At 38.9% G+C, this 24,572-nt stretch overlaps 1 protein-coding gene and 1 long non-coding RNA gene across 2 annotated transcripts in view; one reads left to right on the top strand and one right to left on the bottom strand.

Moving 5' to 3' along the window:
* Positions 1-691: 691 nt before the first annotated feature.
* On the bottom strand, positions 692-23,722 carry LOC134823384 (uncharacterized). The gene is made up of 4 exons (XR_010161283.1): positions 23,638-23,722; positions 3,070-3,217; positions 2,772-2,891; positions 692-2,553 (listed from the first exon to the last, which is right to left on the bottom strand). It is a non-coding gene; the product is annotated as an uncharacterized LOC134823384 (long non-coding RNA).
* The window catches only part of LOC134823383 (cytochrome c1-like), a 79,043-nt gene continuing 63,699 nt past the window's right edge, over positions 9,229-24,572 (top strand). The window contains exon 1 of the mRNA XM_063834841.1: positions 9,229-9,232. The gene's annotated coding sequence lies outside the window, so the exon portion shown is untranslated. The remainder of the gene's footprint in view (positions 9,233-24,572) is intronic.

Below are 24,572 nucleotides of genomic sequence, written 5' to 3' on the forward strand. Positions count from 1 at the left end.
CTCATTTTTTTGATAAATCGATAATAGAGGGCAGAAATATTGATGCCATTACAACTGAAAACTACGATAAGCTTTGTTTTTATTGTTTTTGTGTTATTTCAGCAGTTAAACTTTGAAAAATATACAAATAAAGGCAAAATACTCAAAAATCACATAACATAAAAAACAGTTTTTTGCCTCTCCTGAAAACCTCGAATTTTTGACTTCAAAATCTATCTTCTCCTAGAGTTTTTATCCATTTCACCTCAAATTTGGAACTTATGTTCCTGACATAAATTTAAAAGTTTGATATGTAACGATTGTTGTAATTTTGCTCCTAACTCTTTTTATGAGGTTAACCATTTTAAATTTTGTTACCCGCACTCATGGTTAACCTCATATCTCAGCTTTGGAGCAAGATATCATAAATCGTTACATAACAAAAACTCAAAATACCTTGAAGAACACTGTTGCCAAGTTACAAGGTTCTAAGTCATAAACTGAAAAAGAAGATAGATTTTGAACACGATTTCATTTAAAGTTTTCATTTACAATAGAATTACAGGTAAACCTCAAAATTCAACGCGCGATATCTTCAAATAGGAAACTTTGTTTTCGGTAAGGACAAAAGCATTTGAAAATTTAGATCGAGCTCTACAACATATCTCAAAATCTCAAAATCGACCTCGGACCCCCCCCTGTGGCCTTAACTTTGAAGCCAAAAACGGGGTTTTTAAAAATACATACCTCCATTAATAATAATTGATAATACCAATATTCAGTGTGCAGACCAGACTCCAGAGTTTGGAATTCCGTGCATACAATATTGATATGTACCATACATGAAAGAGCAGTCGATCTCCCCACCACACCCGCGGTGGAAAACAGCAATAACTGGATGTAATTATATTGGACGAATAGAGGGTGTTCACATGAACTTGTTTAAAGCAGCAAAACATTGCCCGCATAAATTAACGATCATGGGTGATAATAACACTCCTAAGAAGCCATTCAGCACATGTTGGGGAAACTTCACGAGCGTCACCAAAACAGCCAACACGATTGCACAAGTAGGACGAAATAAACCATACAGCATGAAATCAGCGAGCCTTGCTTGCGGCATTGGAGGGATGGTGTCCTACGTGTAATCGGTGGCGTTGGGAAACTCGGGAAATTGCCAAGCACAAAAAACAAAAGATCGCGAGTGCTGTTACACGCACAAAACATCAAATAATATACACGAACCTAAACTAAAACTAGCTATCTACCTAGGTAAAAGTAACACAAGTAGGAACTCAATGTTTTTCTCTTACAGTTACACGCATTTACGTGAAATTGTGAGCGCGAACTGATTATTGGAAATAAGTTAATGATTTAAATTAGGATTTAAGTTAAGAAAATTGACTGACGAATCGGATTTCAATCCGTTAACTCATATCCACTGGATTTATGATTTAACCTAGTTATTTAAGTAGTGATCAATGATCATACAACACATAAATAAGGTAAAAAGGCTTCTTGAAACAGAAAGTTTTGATGCCATGAAAAAAGCTACCGTAACAAGCGGTGTTGTAACAGAGTAATTCTTGTCTGTAACCGAACATCTGATTCTGAATATTTTTCTTGCACGACGCTAATTAAACTGACCCATAATAGTCTTTTGCCTCGACAGTTTAAGTTAACAATCTACAGAAGGCTTTGATCTTATCTCGATAAATTGTCATAACTCAGCTACTTTTTGCATGGTACGACTCATGGTTACGTATAGTTACACTAGACCCCCAAAACCAACTAAAAATCTAATGTACTGGAAATTTTAATTGCCGGCAGTTAGCCAGCAACCAGCCAGCTCATCAACAGTGACCAGCCCTGTTAGATACATAAATTTAAGCCGATCTAAATCGTACAAATTACTACGCCTTCAGCAAGGTCATGTTTTTACATTTGTCTTTCAGTTATTCCGGATATAGGGGCAAGGGCCACGTTCGGTCTCAATTTTCAGACCTTTGCCCGCTTGAACCTCAGAAAATGTTTCATAAATAGTTGTTTCGTATTGACATAATTCTGGGGTGCTGGGTCCAGCTCCTCTTGATCCAGCGAAATCAGCAAAACATCAGCTACAGCAGCTTCCGTATATACCTTGATAGCTTCAGCACCTTATTTTATAGCAGACGAGTACAACCGCTATCATCCAGCTTTAAATACGGTATATGCATGAAATCTGAATGGAAAACACTTGGGACTGTCCAGTGATCCCCATTATCTGAGCCTATCAGAGTCTCTAAAATTAGTACTCTGGCTACTGTGGTGCCCTGCGGAGCCCTCCTCGTCTGTAGGCTGCTCCTCGAACAACCCTGCATCAAGCTCATCCTCAGAGTTCGCCCAGTCGTCGAATGCGCCGATTGATCGGTTTCGTTTTCGTTTATTGTCTCTGTTATTGTTACGAGAAGAGTATTCATATGTGTCGGGGCCGCAGCTCCTACAGGCGCAGATCACCGCCGACATTACTTCAAAGGTTTTGTAGCCGAGCTTCCGACGGCAACGCACTGTGAAAGTTCTTCTCTCCACCTCCAACTGTAAGTAAAACGTTTAGCAACTTATTATTTTTAATTTACTATTTACTTTAGCACGCTATAAACTTGTTGAATATTAATAATTTTCCGGTATTTTTCATCAGTACATAGTCGTCCTACTGAATTTTGTTTCTCGCAAAAATTCCTAAATGCTTATTAAAAGTATGCGACGGCATGTTAACAAAAAAGAAAACTGAAGCATGAGAAAAGAATACTTACAGCTGTGCAGCATTTGCAGTGAGTGACCGGTTTGATTGTGGCGACTCCACTCTCTGTGGTAACGAGCTTGGGTTGACTGACACTTTCACAGTTACCTCTACAGCCGTATACATTGTTCACCTGAAACACAACAGAAAGTTTAGATTAAGGTTTTAAAAATGCTTGAATTACCTACAAAGTAACGATACATAAACACGTACAACGTTTGCTTGCCAAAGTAACAGCAACAAATTTAAAACTTTTAAGCATTGAGGTTAATTAATATTTAATAACTCGTCTAAAGATAAAAAGAGCTCACCACTATCGACCGTTGGCCCAGACACTCGTGGTCTACCAGAGGAATCTTATATACGCTCCTGTTGCAGTCCCCTTGTACTAGATAGATGAGGGCCAAAAAACAGTAATATCTTATCAGCATCACTACATTGTTCATCTGTGTTTCCTGCCTAATGAGAATTTCGTTACAGTTAATTAATAACTTAATCGTTGATATATTAAATAAACTGTTGACAGAATCAGTGGCTCTGTTCATAAAACAGAATCTGAGCGAACTTTTTGAACGGACATGATACAAGTTTTTAAATTTTTTAAATGTGCACAATTCATCGTGGTTAAATCATGTAGAGGCTGGCAAGAATTTCATGCAGATAAGTATTAAAAACACGCTAAAAGAAAGAAAAATAACTAATAAATTAAGCAAAAAACACACACACACATACGCTCTAATTCACAATTATAAAAAGCAACACATCAAAATCGACGGCAAAATGAGAGGCCACGTGCATGACTGCTATATACTTTTCATAATGGAAGAAATGACAGGCGGTTGGCGCGTTGATAGTCACTTAGCGGTTAACAAGGAACCTCCTTACACATAAGGAATACATAATTAATGTGTTCTTTTACTTAATCATGTTGACAATGAAAGTGTGGGTGAATCTACGACAAGAGGTAAAAGTATGGCAAATATTGCAGTTTATACTGTTATCAACTAAATTGTACGAGGGTGAGAGTGCTTCGCACAGCATAGACCGCAATGAACTCGAAACCTACGCAAATGGACTGGTGAGTGGTGATTTAGTCCTTAACAGCGAAAGAAAGGAGGCTAATTTTATTTAATTTCAGATGACATTCATCAGGAACAAGGCGCCTTTAGAACAAAGCCATAAACCTGAGATTGAAACCTTTGCAAATAGACGAGTGATTCAGCCCATCTATACAGCGAATTAAGGTAGATTGTGATTAAATTTAAAATGCTATCCACTAGGAACTAGGCGCCGAGAACAAGGAAATTGAAACTTTGAAATAGACAGCTGATTTAGTCCACTTATACAGACAGTTGTAGTAGTTTTTATCAAATTTTAGATGCTATTTATAATAAACTAGTTCTTATGTAATTAAGATTTAACCAGCGGAAATTTATAAGTCTGGTTATTTTTTATTAAACCTGGACCATGGTCCATGGGCCTGGGTCTAATATATGAGTGTCAAAAGAAGCGTGTCTGAACGTTTCAGCACCACTTAGAATGAAACAAACGAGACAAACTGTTTAAACCTTTGCAAATAAACGGATGATTTAGTCCATTTATACAGACAATTGAAGAAGCTTAGATGCTTTTCAAACGAACAAGGGCCTTTAAAACCTAATTAAGAAGTAACCAGTGGATATGCGTTTGTCTGCTTATTATTGGTTTAACCTTTGTCACGGGGTTTAATCAATACCCGTGTCCATCGTTTCAGCGCCGCACAGGATTAAACAAACGAGAAAACTGTTACCCAAATATTTCATCTATTTAGAAAACCCAGCCCCTTCCTAGACGAAACGTTTGGGACTATCGGGAAAATAATATTATTATCTGTTACACATTTCATAAGTTTAAGCTTTTGAACCTCCCTCCTAAGTTATGGTGTACTTGATAATTTGTGATGATTGTATGTTTGGGACCGGGTCACTCAGAAATCACGTCTTTAAGGGGGCCGGGGGTGTCTTTATTCTAAACAAATAAGTAAGCAAGGATCAGAGCTGGCTGAATTTTGCAAAATAAATCAAGAAATGAGTCCTGAAACTAATTGATGACTTGTATAACAAATGACTGTCTAGTCATTGACTACTGATTGTAAATGATATCAGTTGAAGGCGAAAAACTGGATATTATCTACAACATCTTGATCATTAGCTCTGTAAACGTCTATAATTAAACAGCCCTTTATTAACACACGATTATAATTAATTTTGTACCCGTTTATCTAATTATATGACCACGTTCGACATCGGTTCTTATTACAGCAACACTACAACTGATTTTCGTTCTTTCCAGTACCTGTAATTGTTCGATGGTCTGTCGTCAGAGACCTATAACCCAAATGGGAAGGAAGTAATCAAATTTCGAAACTAGAGGATGGAGCTCATGACGAAAAAGAAAATTAAATACAAATTAAGTTTGATAAACACATAAACTGGGAAAAAACGAATTTAAAATTGATTTAAACAGCAAGAAAAATGCTATATTTGGAACAAGAATTATGTTTAAAGGACGAAAAGTTGCCGCACATGGATTAAGACGGTGCGAAATGGCCGAGATATATTGGGCTGCAATCTGACACAAATTCTGTGATGGAAGAAGCCACGTTAATATTAATGCAGGACAGCTTCTCCAACAAGATCCTACCAAGTTAATGCTACTGCAAACTTCTACAGTCACTGAGCGACTTTTAGAGGACGAATAAATATAAAATGAAGGAAAAGTAATTTGCAGTAAATTCCTGTAGATCAATGCATTATTGAAGACGTTTGGGTGTGTTCTGGCTCCGTATTTCCGTGGAAGAGTTGGTGGAATTTGAAGTGCACGAAAGAGACAAAACTCGACAGCTAGAAACAAATACCGGATATTGGTAGCTTCCCGGAACATGAACTGAACATATTCAGTGATATTGTAGTTGTACTTATGGGCAGCTACAATTCATTTAGCCAGTAGCATTGGACAACATTTGCATTCCAACGTCAGCATCTACCTTATCTTAATGTTCTATAATTTTCCAAATCTGGAAACACGAATTTGAAAGGTCATTCGCCTAATTTAATACATTATTATGATACCATAAGCTGAAATAGTTTCGCTGTAACGCTGTCCAGAGTCCATTAAGCCGATTATAAGTTAAGATTCTCAGGATCAATGATTAGTAGGATCAGATCTTCACATATTAAGTATCCTCACAGCTGCACAGCATATATATTTAGTCCTAATCTTGAACCACGGCTAATACAGAAAAACCTTTGATCACACCAGGATCATTGAGATAGCTTTGTCTTAAGATTCAAATACCGACGAAATTTAAAATAATCTGCTCGAATTATCGTAATTATGTGATAGTACAGTAAAATGAAAGCCGGGAGCAACAAGCTAATTGGCGATCTCACGACAAGCGTGGTAAATTATGATTTGACGTGATTAGACCACCGATTAGGTAGCCCGAGAGAGTTAAAGACACGCACAAATGACAGAAAAAGAGAGAACAATATGAGATCCCTATTAAATTAATAATTTTCAGGACTATGATAAGTTCTAAAATGACAGACAATAGTTAAGACTGAAGACCAATATTCGGTCACCATATGCTCATACTTCACGACCACGAAAACCTTGTACATTATCATCGTTGCCCTCATGGTCTGACTCACTCAACGTGAGAAAAAACGAAGCAACCAGCAAAACGTCTCAACGCCTGATAAGAATAATCCGTGCCAGACAAAGCTGGAATAGTGGCATGCGGCAAGGATAACCGCGTTTACGTGTTTGAAGTTTGAACAGCTTTCTCTCAAAAGAAGGAGAAAGGAAGTGTTAAGAAAAGAGCGCTGTGTGCCTGTGTTTGTATGTGTTATGAGGGCTTTTAGCTAACATGGACTAGCTGGCTGAATAGCTAGCTGGCTGAATAGCTAGCTGGCTGCTTGTCAAGCTGGTAAGGTACACTGTAAAGATGTTATTGTCCGGGGCACCCCCTGCTGGCCTCGTGTTTAGTGCTGATTTTCCCAGGCACACAGAAAGGGGGGCATATCGCACAATGGAATCTTCCTTTTGCAGATTTTCAAATTAAATACTTGAGATCCTAAAATGGTCCCCCTTGCCCCTTCTGGGAGTGGGAAGAGTGTGAGAAGTGGGAAGAGTGTGAGAAGAGCGCAGAGAAGAACTTTCAGCTACGACACGTGCCCATGTTGTGATCTGATCTGTGCGTCAGTCATTGATATCTTACATCACTGATCTCTTGGACTACAACTAGATCCTGTATCTCCATTGAGTGATTGCATCATTTGATCACATGCATGGTGGTGTTTTTACTGCGATCATTGCCAACTAATTCGGAAGAACTATAAATTAACCAATTTCATTTCTCATCGGTAGAAAACGACTAGTCGAAATTTTTGCCGAAAACTAGGTCAAAAGCTGAAACCTGGACTGGTTTTAAGTCTCCATAAGCGATCATGTACATCCGTGAACTTTGCCTTATCAGTCACCATTAATAATCTTAATCCAGTGTGTAATTAATCCCACAAACATGAAATACGTATAAACTTTAATTATCAACGAAAATTTAAAATCTCAGTTTACTAGTTTCGATAAAACGTTTGACCAGGCCTCTTTTACCGATGAGCACACATCCGGATAAATAACTCTGCAATGTACAACTGAGAAGTAGGAGACAAAATTACAAAATAGGCCGACAAGTTGCAAATATGTGACTGAATTATCGCTATCATTATCTAAATGCCAACGGTTCCAAGCTCAAATAGTGGGCTAGGCAGCCTCAACAGCGACCCTAGTCGGGGACAAGGACGTAGGCGTCGGTGTGATTATCAAAATGCCGAATGGTTATCGAAATACCGAAAAGAATTATCAAAATTGGTGAGAAATTGGATACAATGCACTTGAAATGATCATGCCTTAACTGCCCAGTTTCGTATGGTCGTGAGAAGTTAGCCAGCATTCTTCATATACTGGGGATAATTCCCGGATTAACCTGGGACTAATGACCATTAATCTCTGGTACTTTGGTAATAATCTTGGGAAAGTTAATAAGACGATGATTTACTATAATATATCGTAACAAAGGGCGGTTTTTTTGTTGTCTTGTCCTTTTAACTTCAAAGCATTTTAAACCTCAAAGCATTTTGATAACTGCATTTATTATTTTAGTAGTTCGAGGAAATTTGGTGGGGTGGTTCTTGGTAAAACACTTTGGTATATTTGTTAACGTTCTTCTGCAGAAAACAGACATTTACCCTAATCTTAACCACGCACCCAAATAAAGTAGAAACTCTTAATTATTTAACCACGCACACGTGAAAGTGTTAGGTTTGGATAATAGCAGTTTTGATTGGGATTGCTCTTACTCTTAGAGTGGGCTTCTTTTGGAGTAAAGTTAGAAGCTTGTGAGTGTGGGTCGGACGTTCAGCCGATGGGTATTTAGGGTAAAGTATAGCGCGACGTGTAGGGCCGTGGAAGTGGGTGGTTAGTTATGAAATATTTCTAGATGTTATATTTATATCAATATATTGTATAGGCTGAAGTTACCAGGCAAAAATAAGACATTTTTCTTATCAATATCGAAATAACTGAAGTCAAAGATAATCACCTTTTTGAATCAGGAATAATATGGTTAGTTAAATGAAGAGACAATAGTATAACTAAGAACCACATTAGCAGGAATTCTTTTGATTCGTTATTAATATTTAATAAGAGTAAGACATTTCTTATCCCATTTATATTCGTTTTATATCTGCCTTGCACGTATTTACCCAATAGATGTTCTAATAAGGTCCGGACTCTATGGCGTAAGACTATACGGCTTGAGACTCTTTAGGCGGGTTAGAGTTCGGGTTTGGGTTAAGGTTTGGGTTAAGGTTAGGGTTAGGGTTAGGGTTAGGGTTAGGGTTAGGGTTAGGGTTAGGGTTAGGGTTAGGGTTAGGGTTAAGGTTAGGGTTTGAGTTAGGGTTAGGGGTAGGGTTAGGGTTAGGGTTTGAGTTAGGGTTAGGGTTAGGGTTAGGGTTAGGGTTAGGGTTAGGGTTAGGGTTAGGGTTAGGGTTAGGGTTAGGGTTAGGGTTAGGGTTAGGGTTAGGGTTAGGGTTAGGCGGTTAGGGTTAGAGACTTACACCGTAGAGTCTTACGCCGTAGAGTCCAGGGCCCGTTCTAATGAGTATATTTTATTGGTTTAGTTTGTGCCGTGGTGTCAGTAAAATGAACCTATTGTAATCATTTCAGCGTGGTCGTTTTGTCTAGATTTATGGAATTTCTAGTGTTCCCAACTGTTGTCCCAATTTCAGCCTTTCTGTAAACTGTTGCCATTACGTTGTGATCAGTTTCAGTCTTGATTGACTGCCTCCGTTTGGATACCTTAACACTTGCATTTTTAGACCGTATGAACTACTATAAAAGAATTTCTACCTTAGAATAATCATAGCTAAAAGCCAAATATTATATTATGAAGGTTGAATTAATCAGACCTGGCGAGAATGATAAAATAAGCCGAAAATTATCATAACTATTAACTATGTCTGTACTTTTTGTGAAATGAATCACTGGTACGTGAAGCATGTTTCTCGATAAACAAAACTATATTCTTGAATAGGAGCCGGTGAATCGTTGTAAAAATAATATCTTATACACTTTTAAGACTCAGTGGCTTATAGTCCTTTAGATCGGCAAACCTGAGAAAATTCAGCAACCAAGACCGCACTTGTGACTGAATGACAGGGCTGGTGACAAAACCATGATGAATCAACAGATCTGAGTGTGTGGCTCCTATGAGCTGCTTGATGGAAACAGAAAAATGCACGATTGAGCAACTTGGAGAAAAATCACAGCTCACCTCCAGCATAAAATCCATTCTGGAAAAGCTCACAAGCTTGGGACGCCATACATCAAAACGAATCGAGTTAGGGGATCCGGCAGTGGGTACACTTTCATACTCTGCACGCTCTCAGCTATCTACGAAGATCGATACTTCTAAACAGTGCATCCTAACTTGGATGTGTCTGCAAAACGGACACGCATTCTGCAGATAAATCTTGCAAAAAAATTAAGGTTTATCATAAATCAGCCCCCAATACTTGTTAAGCGACGCGGGTGGCCGGACCGCGAAGAGGAACTGCAGCTCTGTGAATCCAGTCCACGTTTATGTACCCATAAACGTGGCACACCCTTCTCATTAAATCTTAAACATGCTGAGATTGATGGAGTTTGTCAGGCGTACCAACTACGAGGTGCTTTGTTTTAAATGGGTGGAGTTTAGTTTTTGATCATACGGACAATATAAAAGGGTTAAACTGAAAGACCAATTGCTTTTGCAACCAGACATATCGTCACGCGATAATTTGTGCAGGAATCTGATCTGCTTACTGATTGGAAATACTTGTCACGTGTCAGAAAAATATGGCCACCACTTTAATGTTCTAGCGGTTGCCATTTAAAATGGGAGTTTCCTCACCGCTTTTCTTCGTAGGTATCGGAGTTCCCAATAACTGCCATTATGCAAGACGAGGAACATTCGAATTTACTACGTACAAAAGTTAAAACATCGTCGAATATAATTATAAAGGAGCTGGAGGAAATCAAAAACCTATAAGTTTGAGTTTAGTATGCAGACAAATGCTGCTACCCGAACAGCAGTTACGTACCCTATCCCGATTTCCTGATATCCGGTATCAGACCAATAAAGTTATTAGCGCTTGCCAGAACCCCTTTCCTCTCGAAAGTGTCTCTTTAAGGGAACACTGGACAGTGGTTAGAAAAAGGGACACCCTGGCTGTATTTTATAGGGAGTGCGAGCTGACACGAGCTGTAATATAACGTGTTTGATATCCGATGAGAAGGAGCCGAGGAAGCGAATCATCCTCATGTGTAGACATGTAATGTTATAAGCTGAGAGCTAGCCACCAGCCCCACTGAAGTGCCCGGTGATCGATCCAGCTGTTACTCCCACATGATAATATTAAAAATTTATACTCTCCGGTCAGAACACAAATAAAATAAAATGAGGATAAGTGAGATAATGAGGTTTAATAAAGTAAAACTTTAATAAAGTAAAACTTATTAAATCAAAAGTTTTGTGAGAATACAAACTGCACCATATGATGGAAATTGTTTCCCAATCACGAGACAAAATCCACCAGTCTGTGATTGAGACCTATCATCTGCAGTTGAAATGGTAAATGAGGTGGCTAAGCTGGAAAATGATCAGCACGATACACTACCAGTACTTCACAATGATTTGCTTAAAGCGAAACTGTGTGACAGATTTGACGACATTATTACGCAGTATTGTATAATTATTAGTTCAACGAACACGGGAAGTTGTATCACTATCTGAAGTTGGTCCGGTTTATCATCATCCTTTTCACTGAGACTTCATCGTCCCCGTCTTAAATTCGTAATCCCATTCTACGGTCGGAATGGCCTTTGAAAAGTAAGATTCGGACTCATAACGTGGTTACGTGGGGGAACAGAGCATTGTCCACCTCATCATTTGGGAGAAGTAGACCAGGTCATTACTAAACAACTGATCCTTCCAGATGACAGATGGCCACGTTAGTGCAACCTCTGCTGAATTGCAATGATATACAACGAAATTGTCAGTCCCTGCAATCTAATCGAATTGCAGTTTCCAAAAGGGTCGTAAAAATTAATACAAAATTTTATAGTTTATGCAGGGTAAATTAGTTAGGTGGCATGTCTTTATCACGAAATTCGCTATCAAACACGACCAGATTGGAGCACAAATAAGCGTCGGACAATTTGACCCATCTTTTTGGAGACAACAGAATACGAGTGACATCTTGCAAAATGGACAAAAAAATCTACGTCGAAGAATGTAGTAATACAAACTGGCATACAACTACTTAGAAAATCTGATAAGATAAATTAATGATAGATATAAATTAGATTAATTAAATCGCGGTAAACGCACGCTTGCTCATGACTTGGAGAAGAGGAACAGAAATTTCAAACTGGCGCGGAGGAAACACGGAATATGATAGCTTTTAATACACGGATCACAAATGTACAGAACATTATACAGCGTGGAGTAAATTGCTGCGTAATTTTAAATATGAACCGCAGAGAAATCAATCACAAAACTGTAAATTCGAATAAAATCTACAGTAATACCCGGTTTTTAGTGTAGAACATTTTCTTCTTTCTCTGTTTTAGGTTAAAGCTGAGTTACTAAATTAGCTGAGTCACGTGTAGTATCCAGGAGATTGTAGCAACAAGCACCAAATATTGTGCTGCTTGTTCGTTAATGTGTGAATTTTTGCAAGTACAAGGAACAAGTTAAACTCCCTATAACAACTCCCGCCCACGCACTACAAAGCTACTCTAGTTATCAGCGTACGCTCAAAATCCAATCTAGATGCTTACGACTGACTGATTGATTCTAGAAAAGGATGAACAGAAGAAAAAATCTCGGAAACGCCTCAACACTAGATGAGCTGCACGCGCAATGCCTCCGGAAAGAAGCTGGCGTGCAGTGGAACAAACGACTTTTTATGTCTAAGAAAGCCTAGGCTCAGGCTGGATAAGCGTCACAATTAACGAGAAAGAATTTGTGGAATTAGAGTTTGAAAATGGGAGCTGGTCTCGTACTTCTAGTTGGGATTTGTGGAGATGTTTAGAGTTAGCTTTTACGTGTTCCCACCCTTCTCTCAAAGTGACAAGCGAGTCAACGCTCCAATTTCGAAAAGTAGGCCAATCTGTATAAACATCAACACCATATACTGAAATCTTTTAACGAATAGAATGGGACATTACTGTCCGTAGCAAGGCTCACTGTAGCTAAAGTTGTTGAGGTGTTCCGAGGACGAAACAAATTCAGAGAACGTAAGTGATTGTGTCATGGCAAGTTCAGTTTTGTAATTCCAGAAGTGGTTTTGTCCATGAAGGAAGGGCGGGATTGCTGTTTGCGCATGCAGTTATCCTTTGTTTTTCCAGCGGTATAACACATTTCATATTTGTCTACCTTACGAATAGTGACCCGCTAGGAGTTCTCTGTTAACGAGAAATTTCGTCAACTTTGAACCTTGTTATCGTTATATGGGCAATAAATTACATATGGAATTAATACTGTCGAAATGTAAAGTTTTAATTACCAACATTTATATTGAAATTACATATATGTACTAGGTAATGATTCATTTTCAATTTCTGCAAAGTGCTTAACTAGGCTTAAGATTTAGCCCGGACATGATTTAACGTTAAGTTTAGCAAGTGAAACTAACAGTAGTTTCATTACTTTAAGTGAGTTATATCCAGACAAAAAGTTATTCAGATAGAAGTCAACGATTACAATTAATTAAATGTTGTATGCAAGTCATTCGATTTAGTGGAGTATTATCAATTACCGCTTTCATCAATTCGACAACAACTATTTCAATCCCTGGAACAGTCTACTAGTAATAGACGAAATCGATGGACCCACGCCATACTAGACAATGCTCGAAACTTCTTATTCTAGAAAATAAATTCTAAAGAACTCCATGCCCTGCCCCTTTACATTTGGAGGCGACAGATTGAAGAAAAGTAAATATATAATGCTCCCTGGCGTCCGAAGCGGTCGCAGCTTCGTATGCGGAGCAGGATAAACCAACATGTCAAATGTCAATTAATGCTAGTCGTAACTAATTCTATTCACTTCAGAAAGCTTATACTTAATTCTGTAAGTAAGCGTTTGTTCTGGATGTTTAACGAAATTATTCAAACTAAAAACTAAATTCCATGAACCATGAAGCAGTACTTATCTATTTTAAACTATCAATCCTAGTCGTGATATTAAGTCAGTTTGGTTCATCAAAAATTGCACAAATTTTCAACTAATTTAATCCGAAAGAAAATATAATGAGCTGACAACCTATTTTTTACGGCTTACAGGCCTTCTCCAACTAAAATGTCTGGCAGGTACGTTTAGGAACAAATATGGATGGTCAAGGGAAGTAAAGTGAAGATAATTATCCAACTCAATTGTCTACAGACAATTATGGATCAAAGACACGTAAGGGGCTTATAAAACGGTTCAATTTCATTTCGCTGAATTTTCAACACAAACAAGGCCGTCACCGCCCTTAATTAGTGGTCTCGAATAAAATGCAAATTTAAACATACAAAAAATGCAAAGTTTTAAAATAGCAGAGAGCTAGAATTAATTAAGTGCACAGGTGCAGTGCCCTTAATTACTTAGTTATCCGCTGCAGTTCAGTTACAAAAACGGTCAATGTAAAAATGAAAAACTGAGCTACTTTTACAAAGTGTCTGATTCTCATTTAAATCAGTGAATTATGCCGAATTACTGTGGAAAAGTAAAATAAAATTAACATAATTCGTTTACGGTGAATGTTGCTACTTGTTTTATTCAAGTATTACAGTTACACTCTTATAAAATGTTAAAACGCCTATCAAAAATTGGTGAAAGGCACAAGGCTAAATTTGGGTTTTACTTCTTTGGTCATGAAGGCCATATAATAATAGGGCATGGATCATTACCATTTCCAACATTAAATGGTGATACTTTGATTTAATTTTTGAACAAGAGGTGGCTTTCGCAAATAGAGAAATAGGTACGTGGATGCCCAAAGTGGTCATGACCTTAGGTTTAGAATTGTTTAAGGTTTAACTTTAAAACCGTAACGACCTGAAACTTTTAAAACTAGGTAATTAAGGTAATTTATAACTCGTTTATATTTATAAATCTGGTATATAAATCAATATTTATAAATTGGCACGATCAACGAAATTGAATTTAACACCTCACTGCCAGCCACAGGTTTCTCGAATCCACTAGAAAAGAATATCATTAACAACGATGCGATTAGTTATCGTCCGACCAAAAGGGTAAAAACTCGTTACACGAATGCATCCTTAATTATGGACGCAGTCAACTGTCTATATGTTATATGTTGCAAATTTTACAGAGTAATTCAAATCTTTAAAGTCATCTTGCAAGAATGCGAAATCACATTTACTGCAAAAAATTACTACATTAAGCAAACACTAGGTAAAATCAAACGTTAATTTTTCAAGAGGTCAAATTCCACCGAAATATGGATTCGCAACAAGGATTTCACCGAAAATAGATTCACAACTAGGATCGCATTAATCCACAGCAAATAACTTAGGTAGGAATCATTATTAAGGAAATAAAAACTCAAACGCTTCAGTTTGGCGAGGTCAAGATCCGGCAAAAACATATTCGCATAACATATAAGTATAACGCTCATCTAGTTACAAAGCTGTCGGCATCGCTTTATAATTAGCAACATTAACCTAAGCAGACAAAAATTTAAAGCATTTTTTCAACAAAATGCAGGTTCGTACTGACAAGAACTAAGATATGAGAAAAGAGCAGCGTGTACACGAGTCGGATCAATGTACGTCTACGGTCCTAGGCAGAAGCAATATGTAACGACTATTGAAAAAAAATTCAGAGCAACTATTTGCGAACAAATTACATCTAAAGATGGCGCAGATGCATGACTATTACAAACAATTGACATTCATGTATATTAATTTATTTGAACATATCAAAATTTTTAAAACTGCCCCAATCGGCTGTTACAGCATGATGCACGGAACGGCTGAATTTATCTAAACCGCAACTAGTACTGTTAGCCTTTTTTAATGCGTTTGTCTCAAAACATTAAGCACAACTTAAGTAGTCCTAATGGACATAAAAACACGAATGTAGTACGTTCAACAACTCTAAACATCCACTAACCTCGTAAACTAAACGCACAGGAAATAATTAAAGATCATGTAAATAACACGACAGTTGTAGTGCTAGTGTTAAAATCACAAGAAAAGAGCGCTGAAAACGATGATAAGCAGCTCCGAGTTTAACTCGTAGCGATAAAATGACGAAAGCCACGTGATCTTAACTGTGATGGTGCGTCCTGCATGCGGATTGGTCAGCGGAACACAAATGGCACTCGGTGATTGGTCAACGACGTTTTCCCGCCCAGCAGTCGGTAGAACAGTGTTCTAGTAGCTTTGTTCGAAGTGTGTATGAAACAGAGCCCCCTGGAGCAGCTGGTTTGTTGAACTACTGAACTGGTTTTAAAACGAGAACAATAAAACACAGCTACTAACATATGTCATGTATTTAATGCAGAGTCTGAGCAGAGTTTATATAACTCTGAATATGTGAAGTTGTATGAGGACGTGGGCCACCAAAGACCCCTACATAACGATGCTTGGCCGGCCGCAGCGCGACCTGCTGACAATAAGCAAAACACGCCCTTCCAAAAACCGCTGCAAACAAACTGTTGAACAATAAGTTAGGCCGGTCCCACCTTTCATAGTGAAGCTATGATGCATTCTAATATTATATTATTGCTTTCATCTTAACAATGTGAATTTATTTCTGTTATTCTGGCTATTATTAACTGACAGTCTTTCATCAGCTTGACAGAGGCATTCCTGCTCAACAGAAATCAGAAAACAAAGATATGACATCTATAGGGCGATCAGGGTTGGACTGCTGTTCGGTAATAATGTGTCGAAGGTTATTTTTAGTGATTGATCAGGGGTAAAAAAGAAGATGGTAGAAAATACGAGTAAAATCTGAGAAGGGCAGGGTTGTTGAACGATGACAAATTGACTTTAACCCTTTCGCTGGTCGTTTGCTTTACTGGATAAAGTCTTGCAATTTTTAAGGTACACACACCAAAATATTTGTAGACCTGATGAGAAATACGTGTCAAGAACAAAACTAGGCAGGGCCAGAGCAGACGCATCCCAGATTCTGAACTTCAATAGCTGCTGGGACTGTACGCAAATGACAGAAGTTATGAAATCCAATAACCGGTAACCGAGGACACAGTATCGACTTACCAACCAACTCAATATCAGAACAATCCCACATCATCGTCACCATTAACTATTAACATGATTATCAACTTAACACCTGCACTGGGTGGGACAATGTCAGGTATGTGGTCCATTAATGCAGGTGATCATGTGATATATGGAGAAGATACTTTGGAGGAGAAAAGGCACCTCCGCACACTACCTCGGACTGCTATCTGAAGGGTCCTCTTTGTTCCGCACACTACCTCGGACTGCTATCTGAAGGGTCCTCTTTGTTCAGGAATATGCGGTTATAAGTGTGACCCGGTATGGGTATAAAGGCCGCTGACGTTAGGTTGGGATTTGTCTAAAAATGCAGGAAAAGTGAAGAGAAGGGGTAGTTAACTGGTACAGGGAAAGTTAAGAGAAGGGTCAGTTCACTGGTGCAGGGAAAGTGAAGAGAAGGTGCAGTTAACTGGTGCAGGGAAAGTGAAGAGAAGGTGCAGTTAACTGGTACAGGGAAAGTGAAGAGAAGGTGCAGTTAACTGGTGCAGGGAAAGTGAAGAGAAGGTGCAGTTAACTGGTACAGGGAAAGTGAAGAGAAGGTGCAGTTAACTGGTGCAGGGAAAGTGAAGAGAAGGGGTAGTTAACTGGTACAGGGAAAGTGAAGAGAAGGTGCAGTTAACTGGTACAGGGAAAGTGAAGAGAAGGGGCAGTTAACTGGTGCAGGGAAAGTGAAGAGAAGGTGCAGTTAACTGGTACAGGGAAAGTGAAGAGAAGGGGCAGTTAACTGGTACAGGGAAAGTGAAGAGAAGGGGCAGTTAACTGGTACAGGGAAAGTGAAGAGAAGGTGCAGTTAACTGGTACAGGGAAAGTGAAGAGAAGGTGCAGTTAACTGGTGCAGGGAAAGTGAGGGAAGGGGCAGTTAACTGGTACAGGGAAAGTGAAGAGAAGGTGCGGTTAACTGGTACAGGGAAAGTGAAGAGAAGGTGCAGTTAACTGGTGCATGGAAAGTGAAGAGAGGGTGCAGTTAACTGGTACAGGGAAAGTGAAGAGAAGGTGCAGTTAACTGGTACAGGGAAAGTGAAGAGAAGGGACAGTTAACTGGTGCAGGGAAAGTGAAGAGAAGGGGCAGCTAACTGGTGCAGGGAAAGTGAAGAGAAGGTGCAGTTAACTGGTGCATGGAAAGTGAAGAGAAGGGGCAGTTAACTGGTGCAGGGAAAGTGAAGAGAAGGGGTAGTTAACTGGTGCAGGGAAAGTGAAGAGAAGGGGTAGTTAACTGGTGCAGGGAAAGTGAAGAGAAGGGGTAGTTAACTGGTGCAGGGAAAGTGAAGAGAAGGGGTAGTTAACTGGTACAGGGAAAGTGAAAAGAAGGGGTAGTTAACTGGTACAGGGAAAGTGAAGAGAAGGGGTAGTTAACTGGTGCAGGGAAAGTGAAGAGAAGGGGCAGTTAACTGGTGCAGGGAAAGTGAAGAGAAGGGTAGTTAACTGGTACAGGGAAAGTGAAGAGAAGGGGAAGTTAACTGGTACAGGGAAAGTGAAGAGAAGGTGCAGTTAACTGGTACAGGGAAAGTTAAGAGATGGGGTAGTTAACTGGTGCAGGGAAAGTGAAGAGAAGGGGCAGTTAACTAGTACAGGGAAAGTGAAGAGAAGGTGCAGTTAACTGGTGCAGGGAAAGTGAAGAGAAGGGGTAGTTAACTGGTGCAGGGAAAGTGAAGAGAAGGTGCAGTTAACTGGTGCAGGGAAAGTGAAGAGAAGGTGCAGTTAACTGGTGCAGGGAAAGTGAAGAGAAGGTGCAGTTAACTGGTGCAGGGAAAGTGAAGAGAAGGGGTAGTTAACTGGTGCAGGGAAAGTGAAGAGAAGGGACAGTTAACTGGTGCAGGGAAAGTGAAGAGAAGGTGCAGTTAACTGGTGCAGGGAAAGTGAAGAGAAGGTGCAGTTAACTGGTGCAGGGAAAGTGAAGAGAAGGTGCAGTTAACTGGTGCAGGGAAATTGAAGAGAAGGTGCAGTTAACTGGTACAGGGAAATTGAAGAGAAGGGGTAGTTAACTTGTGGTTATAAAACCCGGTTCAAAGCACCAGACACGAACACGATCTGTACGAGACAACCGCCTCCCTCCCTCTACCTTCCACCTGAACCACTCACGACCAGCTCATCAGACTCATAAAGTGCTGGATTAGGTCGAACTTCATATAGGTATCGGAAATTTTGATTGAGATAAACGTGGATTAAAGATATCAAGTTTCCGCCAATTTTGCAATAGCATCCCGTGTCGCGGACGTAAGATATAATGGAACACTACAGAATTCAATTTTCACTGGATTGCGGAGAGCATTAATCTAATTTAATCATTAAAATTCTTAATATGATCCAATCAAGCGCGATTGCTTAGGATCCTTAGTGCGAAGCGAGAATGAAATCGCGAAAAGCATGCGCTAATTTGAATTGGTAAGACAGGTCATTATAAGTATATCCCATGATCATAGCTTTATATCGTACATTAAACGATCAGACATAAACTCACATTAACGTATCATAATTCATATTTAGTCGTTCATGGATTCTTTTTGTAATCGTCATCACCAAATTCCTTAGATTACAAAAATACCAATGCATCGAGGTATGTCTCCCAGAATAGCATCGAGGTCTGCCTCCAGAAGACTACAGACTGTGTAATGTGTATAAAACTTATACATCATGATCAAGTGCTTTTTGGAAAAATCTCCGTAAATGGATTATCATAATATAGGTAGTGATTAAGATCAATGATTTTTTGTAGGTGAGTTACAACTTTTACATATGTTCATCTGTCAATTCCTTGATTTCAAGGCAATTGTGAGAAAACGGATACACGGGAAAATAACAGCATGATGATTTTCAGTCTGATAAAGAATTTCAAAGTTTCGACATTAACTAATCAATTCTTAAACATCCGTTCCACAGAAATGCTAATATCGATAATTGATAAGGTTCCAGGTAAAAGACCTTCTAAAACGGAGACGTTAAACCAATGAGCTTGAAACAGATCGTCGGGACAGAGCTGAATTAGGAAAATCTTGTTAGAATCTAGTAAAAGCTGAAATGTTTCGACGATCTGCCTTGCAATTGTCGACTGTATAAATCGTATGACTCAGTAGGATATATATTACGTCTGTACTTTGTGTGTCGCGATTAAACCCGTTTTCAGACTGTTAGTCCTTGCAATTGGGAACACTTTTCATTGGTAACTTCTAGCAGAGTTGCCACTAATGCAAGTTCCTGCTGTTTTCATATAACATTAACCGACAGGTCCGAAAGAAATATGGGGACCCTTGTTGCGGTTTCACCTGCGTAGAGACTGGCTGGTGATTAATTGGTAACAAGTCAATTCGGTGCTCGCAAAGAGGTTACGCTATACGGACGTGAGAAAGCCACATTAAAGCACGTGTTAACGAAGCAGGTTTTAACTTCAAGTAGACAAAACAATTAATTATTTGCGGTAAAACTAAAAGGAAAAGGGATAAAAGAAGACGCAAGCCCTGAGAATTGCATCATTCTAGGTACCAAATGCTTGGGTTAACGAGAACCAGGGACACCATAAATATAGCCATGATAGGGTAATTAGATAAAAATTCTCAAAATCCCTTCAACATGGCGGCAAGAAAAACTATAATAAAAATAACACAAAAGTACCAAAAACATTTTAACTTTAAGTATCACAAGTATAAGCCTGATAATGGTATAGCTTCCATGACGCCGCGACCAAAATTAGTCGACCAAAACTCCACAAATTGGCGGAACTGAATAGAAAAAGTCTGAGCAGGCTATAAATACGTTACAGCTCCTATTATACAAATAGGAGTGTCAATAAAATGATATTACATTTACCTCACAAAACCCACACACGGTACTAGTGGGCGGGACATTGAAACACCTGTCACGAATAACTCCGCATTTATCCCATAATATAGACTTAGTCAATACCACATAACAAGACAGGAAAGATACAAATATAGTTAACCTCGTACCATGATAGAGATGAGGCTCGCTGGATAATTGTAATTTGTAAAATACACTTGCATTCCTAAATTTTAAATATACTTCAAAAATGCGATTTTTCAATATCAATACGAAAACAAATACACGTATTTCGCTACAATGTATTTTAAAACTAGACCAATAAGCTAAACCTCGGGCGATAGAGCGATGCTAACTGGACAAATAAACCGCGCATGCATCGTTTGAAACTAACGGACCACGCATTTCCAAAAATCAGTGAATTAAGAATTATTCCTTACAATAATTTGGCAATATATGGGTGTGTGACTGTAAACACTATCTCAATGTACATTCCTCATATTTACAATGAAATTCTCCAAGCCCTCGGGCTAAGAGCGCATGACATGTACTTGCGGTGTTGAATTGGATCAGTTGATAGAGGTTGTCCCTTTTGGAAACATTGTATCTGATCAACTTCCCAGGGGATTAAGTCGGTGTCCCAGGAACCTAATCAGAAATTAAAAGATGCTATTGTTAAGATAGACGCTTGTGGTTGCATAGGTTGTTTCTACCTTGCAAAACCCTGTAAAACGAAGATGTATGACCCGGAGCTTCGAACAAGGACCCGGTAAGTTCCAACAATGATCTACTACAGTGATACGTCAAACTATAGACAAAATTTGACCAATTTACGAGGGACAAAAATTCGTCTTCAAGCAGTCAGACAACCTTACTAATTAAATATTTACAGTCTAAGCAGTCTGATATTCATCTAGGCTACACTTATGACCAATATCACGTAAGGCGGGATATTTCAAGCTAAGAATCGATCGCTCTGGCAAGATCCAGACCTGTTCAAACATTCAGCACACCGGAGAGAGCCTAGGTGACGATAAGAAAACTCCCTTACATAATAAACTCAAGTACTGTGCCGACCGTCCTTTCGAGACCTAAAATATCGAAATTTATTTGCAAGGACTCCTCCAGAGTTGACAATTGGCTGGGATTTTATAAACTTACAGCGATCAGACTCTTGATGTCCGTTGTAGGGCTGGGAGCTAGTCAAATCTTTGACTGGATCAGTTTAATTTCTGTGCAGTGAGGTCAACTCCAGATATCAGGATTAGGATTGACAGGTACTTTGATGATGAAATCCGGTGCTGGACGAGGAAACGTGCCGGGGATTATGGTCGCGGTGTGACGTCTAGCAAATTCGGAGACAAAACTGTATTGTATCAACGTGACACTATTGACATGAGGAAGCAGACAACTTTTTGACTTATATCAGATTAAAGAATTGGATCACTATAAGGTCGACAAGATGTGCGGTCCCGTACATTAACAAAATTAATTTGTCGAAACGTGGTCTGAAAGTGTCCCAATATGATCAGTCAGAGTCCAGATCGATACGGGACCCCCAAAAAAGCTACGGCGATGATATCAGGAATAATGGATGATGTCACTTCGCTGATAGGACTATTTGATTAATAATCCTATTAAAATAATACTCAAGAAACGGATCAAGATTAAGTGATACCAAAGCTAAGGCGGGATGTTGCTCTCAATATGCTTTATGAAACGTCTATGTATCCATCTGAAACTATAGATATTGAGCTGCTTAAATTTACTACATAAAACTACGTAGCCTTATAGTTATAGAATAATAATAATTCAATTTAAAATTACGAAAATACTATCACTGATTGTATCTGCAGAAACCTCTGAGAATAGTGGCTCTCCGATAACAGACATTGCATGACATATACAGTCTACATGATAAATTCCTCGCACTGGGATTAATGTTAAGATGTAAGACTCCTTGTAAAGCTCAGTTCTGTTATATTGATAGTTCACCCCAGACAAACCAGCCTTGTACTTAGAAGATTTGAATAAATAAAACTCAGGTCTAAAGATAGAGTTCACCACAGAAACCCTGTATCAAAAGTTAGTGTTCAGTTCATGCTCTGAAGACCCAACTGCACATTGCACAATCCAGCAAACTAGATCAACGGGACACTGAATCCTAGAATTAGAACAGTTTTACAGTGCACCCGTGGGTCCAGCCACACATTCAATCGTTAACAATCGGAATTCACAGTAAAATATGGTGGCCAACTAACTGATCTTAATACGTTTCTTCTGCTCTACGGTAATGCGAGCTATCATTTGCAGAACAATCGAAATTAAATCGGCAGGTTCCCGACCGAAAAGAGCCATTGATATGTAATCATCAACTACAAAGTACAGCATTGCATTAATGTTACATTTTGAGCCTTTCTAATTAGAGTCTAGGGTTGGTGCGAAATTGCAAACACCGCTTCCTGAACAATCACCTAAATTAGTGCACATTTTATTCGCATATTATCACAGGTTAGAGTGAAGGAGGCAACAATTGTTGCGTTAATCAGGTGATGGAGTATGTTTCCTTGTTATAGGCCACTGGCCACATCAAATTTGCACGTGTCACTGAGCCGGGTTGGACACTGGAGGTCCTCTTCAGGAAAAAATTAGAAAGGGTACGAATATTTACTACTCTACTCGTTTAGCGTGTAGACTTGAAACATTTTTTGTTGCTAATATTTTGTGTGTGCGCACATAAAATGTGCCAGCTTAACGAATAGCGGGATGGTGAGGAGAGATCAGACACTCAAAAGTTATTTCAGGCCACAAAGAATAAAAAACAGATTTAATATATGATACGAAAAATTTTTAACTTTGTCAAAAAACTTCATTACAGTAGTTTAAGCAACTTTTTAGAAGTAGGTATTTTTGACGGCTCATGTATTCTAAAACAACTCCGAAATTCTTAAAATGGTGGCACATAGTACTTTGAAGAATAGGAGATTCTTACTGGCCATGAATTGGACGGGATGAGGAGTAGAAGTGATGAAAGAAAACATAAAAACGGGTACAAAAAGTGTTAAAACAAAAGTAGATCCTTGAAAAAAACCGAAAATATACAACGCTTAAAGTAAGAAAAGATATCAAATAAGTGGGGAAGCTAAAACTGATAAAATAATTACTTGCAGCGAAAAGTAATTAACCCTTCAACAGCTACATACCTTGTAATTAAAGCGGTGCGGAATCGTTAGGACTCGGCCAACGCTTCAGGATTCCATTCCCTGTCCATGTCATTTTATCAGACCTAAGGAGGGGAGACTTGCATAGTTAGGGATCCATTAATTATACCGGGTACTTGAGTACTTGATAGCATGAAATGACCGATATCTCATCTCTTGGGTTATCTAATTATAATAGGCAGGAGACATATGTGACTCGGAGGAGCCGAGGAGGTGCTTTTAAAGTTTAAGCGAAAGAAGAAGGTCACACACACTGTAAATTATTGTTTATGATGATGTTGATGTATCCGGCACACTGAGGGATAGGAGGATTATATCCTTATAATGTCCAAACATCGCACTGAGGTATTTGAGATTTTAATGCGAAGTATTTGGAAGAGCACAGCTAGGTGTGTTTTGGGTTTGCTCCCTAAATATTTAATAATTGGTAATTCATGGTGTGGAAACGAATGCCGTCTACTACTGAGGTCTGTTAAAATACGAATAATGTGAACTTGCAAATCGGCCTAATTTCTCTTCCTTGCTCACTTATATAGTGAATAAGGTAGTTATGATGGAGATTGCAGGCAGCTTTGCCTAATTTTCAAGTCTCGGTCTTAATGCGACATATTAGGACGGCGGGCCGGCCGGGGACAGTAATCAATTGCTAAATATCACAAGTGTTCTACTAGAGTGCTTGACACTTGAAAGTTGTAACGGTATAACACGGTGACACGGTGACACTATCGCGATCAGCGCTGGGATATAATGGGCACCTAACTGGCCTGGCTCCTTGTGAAGGAGAGAAGGAGAAGGCTGATAAGAGGCCGATAGACTACTACGTAGTGTTTATTAGCTGTGTTTATTGATGTGATTCTTTGTTGCACTCTTCATCGGCACGCGGAAACACACATGTTAGGTGGTGCTGACGCATGGGA

Source organism: Bolinopsis microptera, chromosome 11, assembly GCF_026151205.1.
Source record: "Bolinopsis microptera isolate Bmic1 chromosome 11, MBARI_Bmic_1.0, whole genome shotgun sequence".
Taxonomy (NCBI): Eukaryota; Metazoa; Ctenophora; class Tentaculata; order Lobata; family Bolinopsidae; genus Bolinopsis; species Bolinopsis microptera.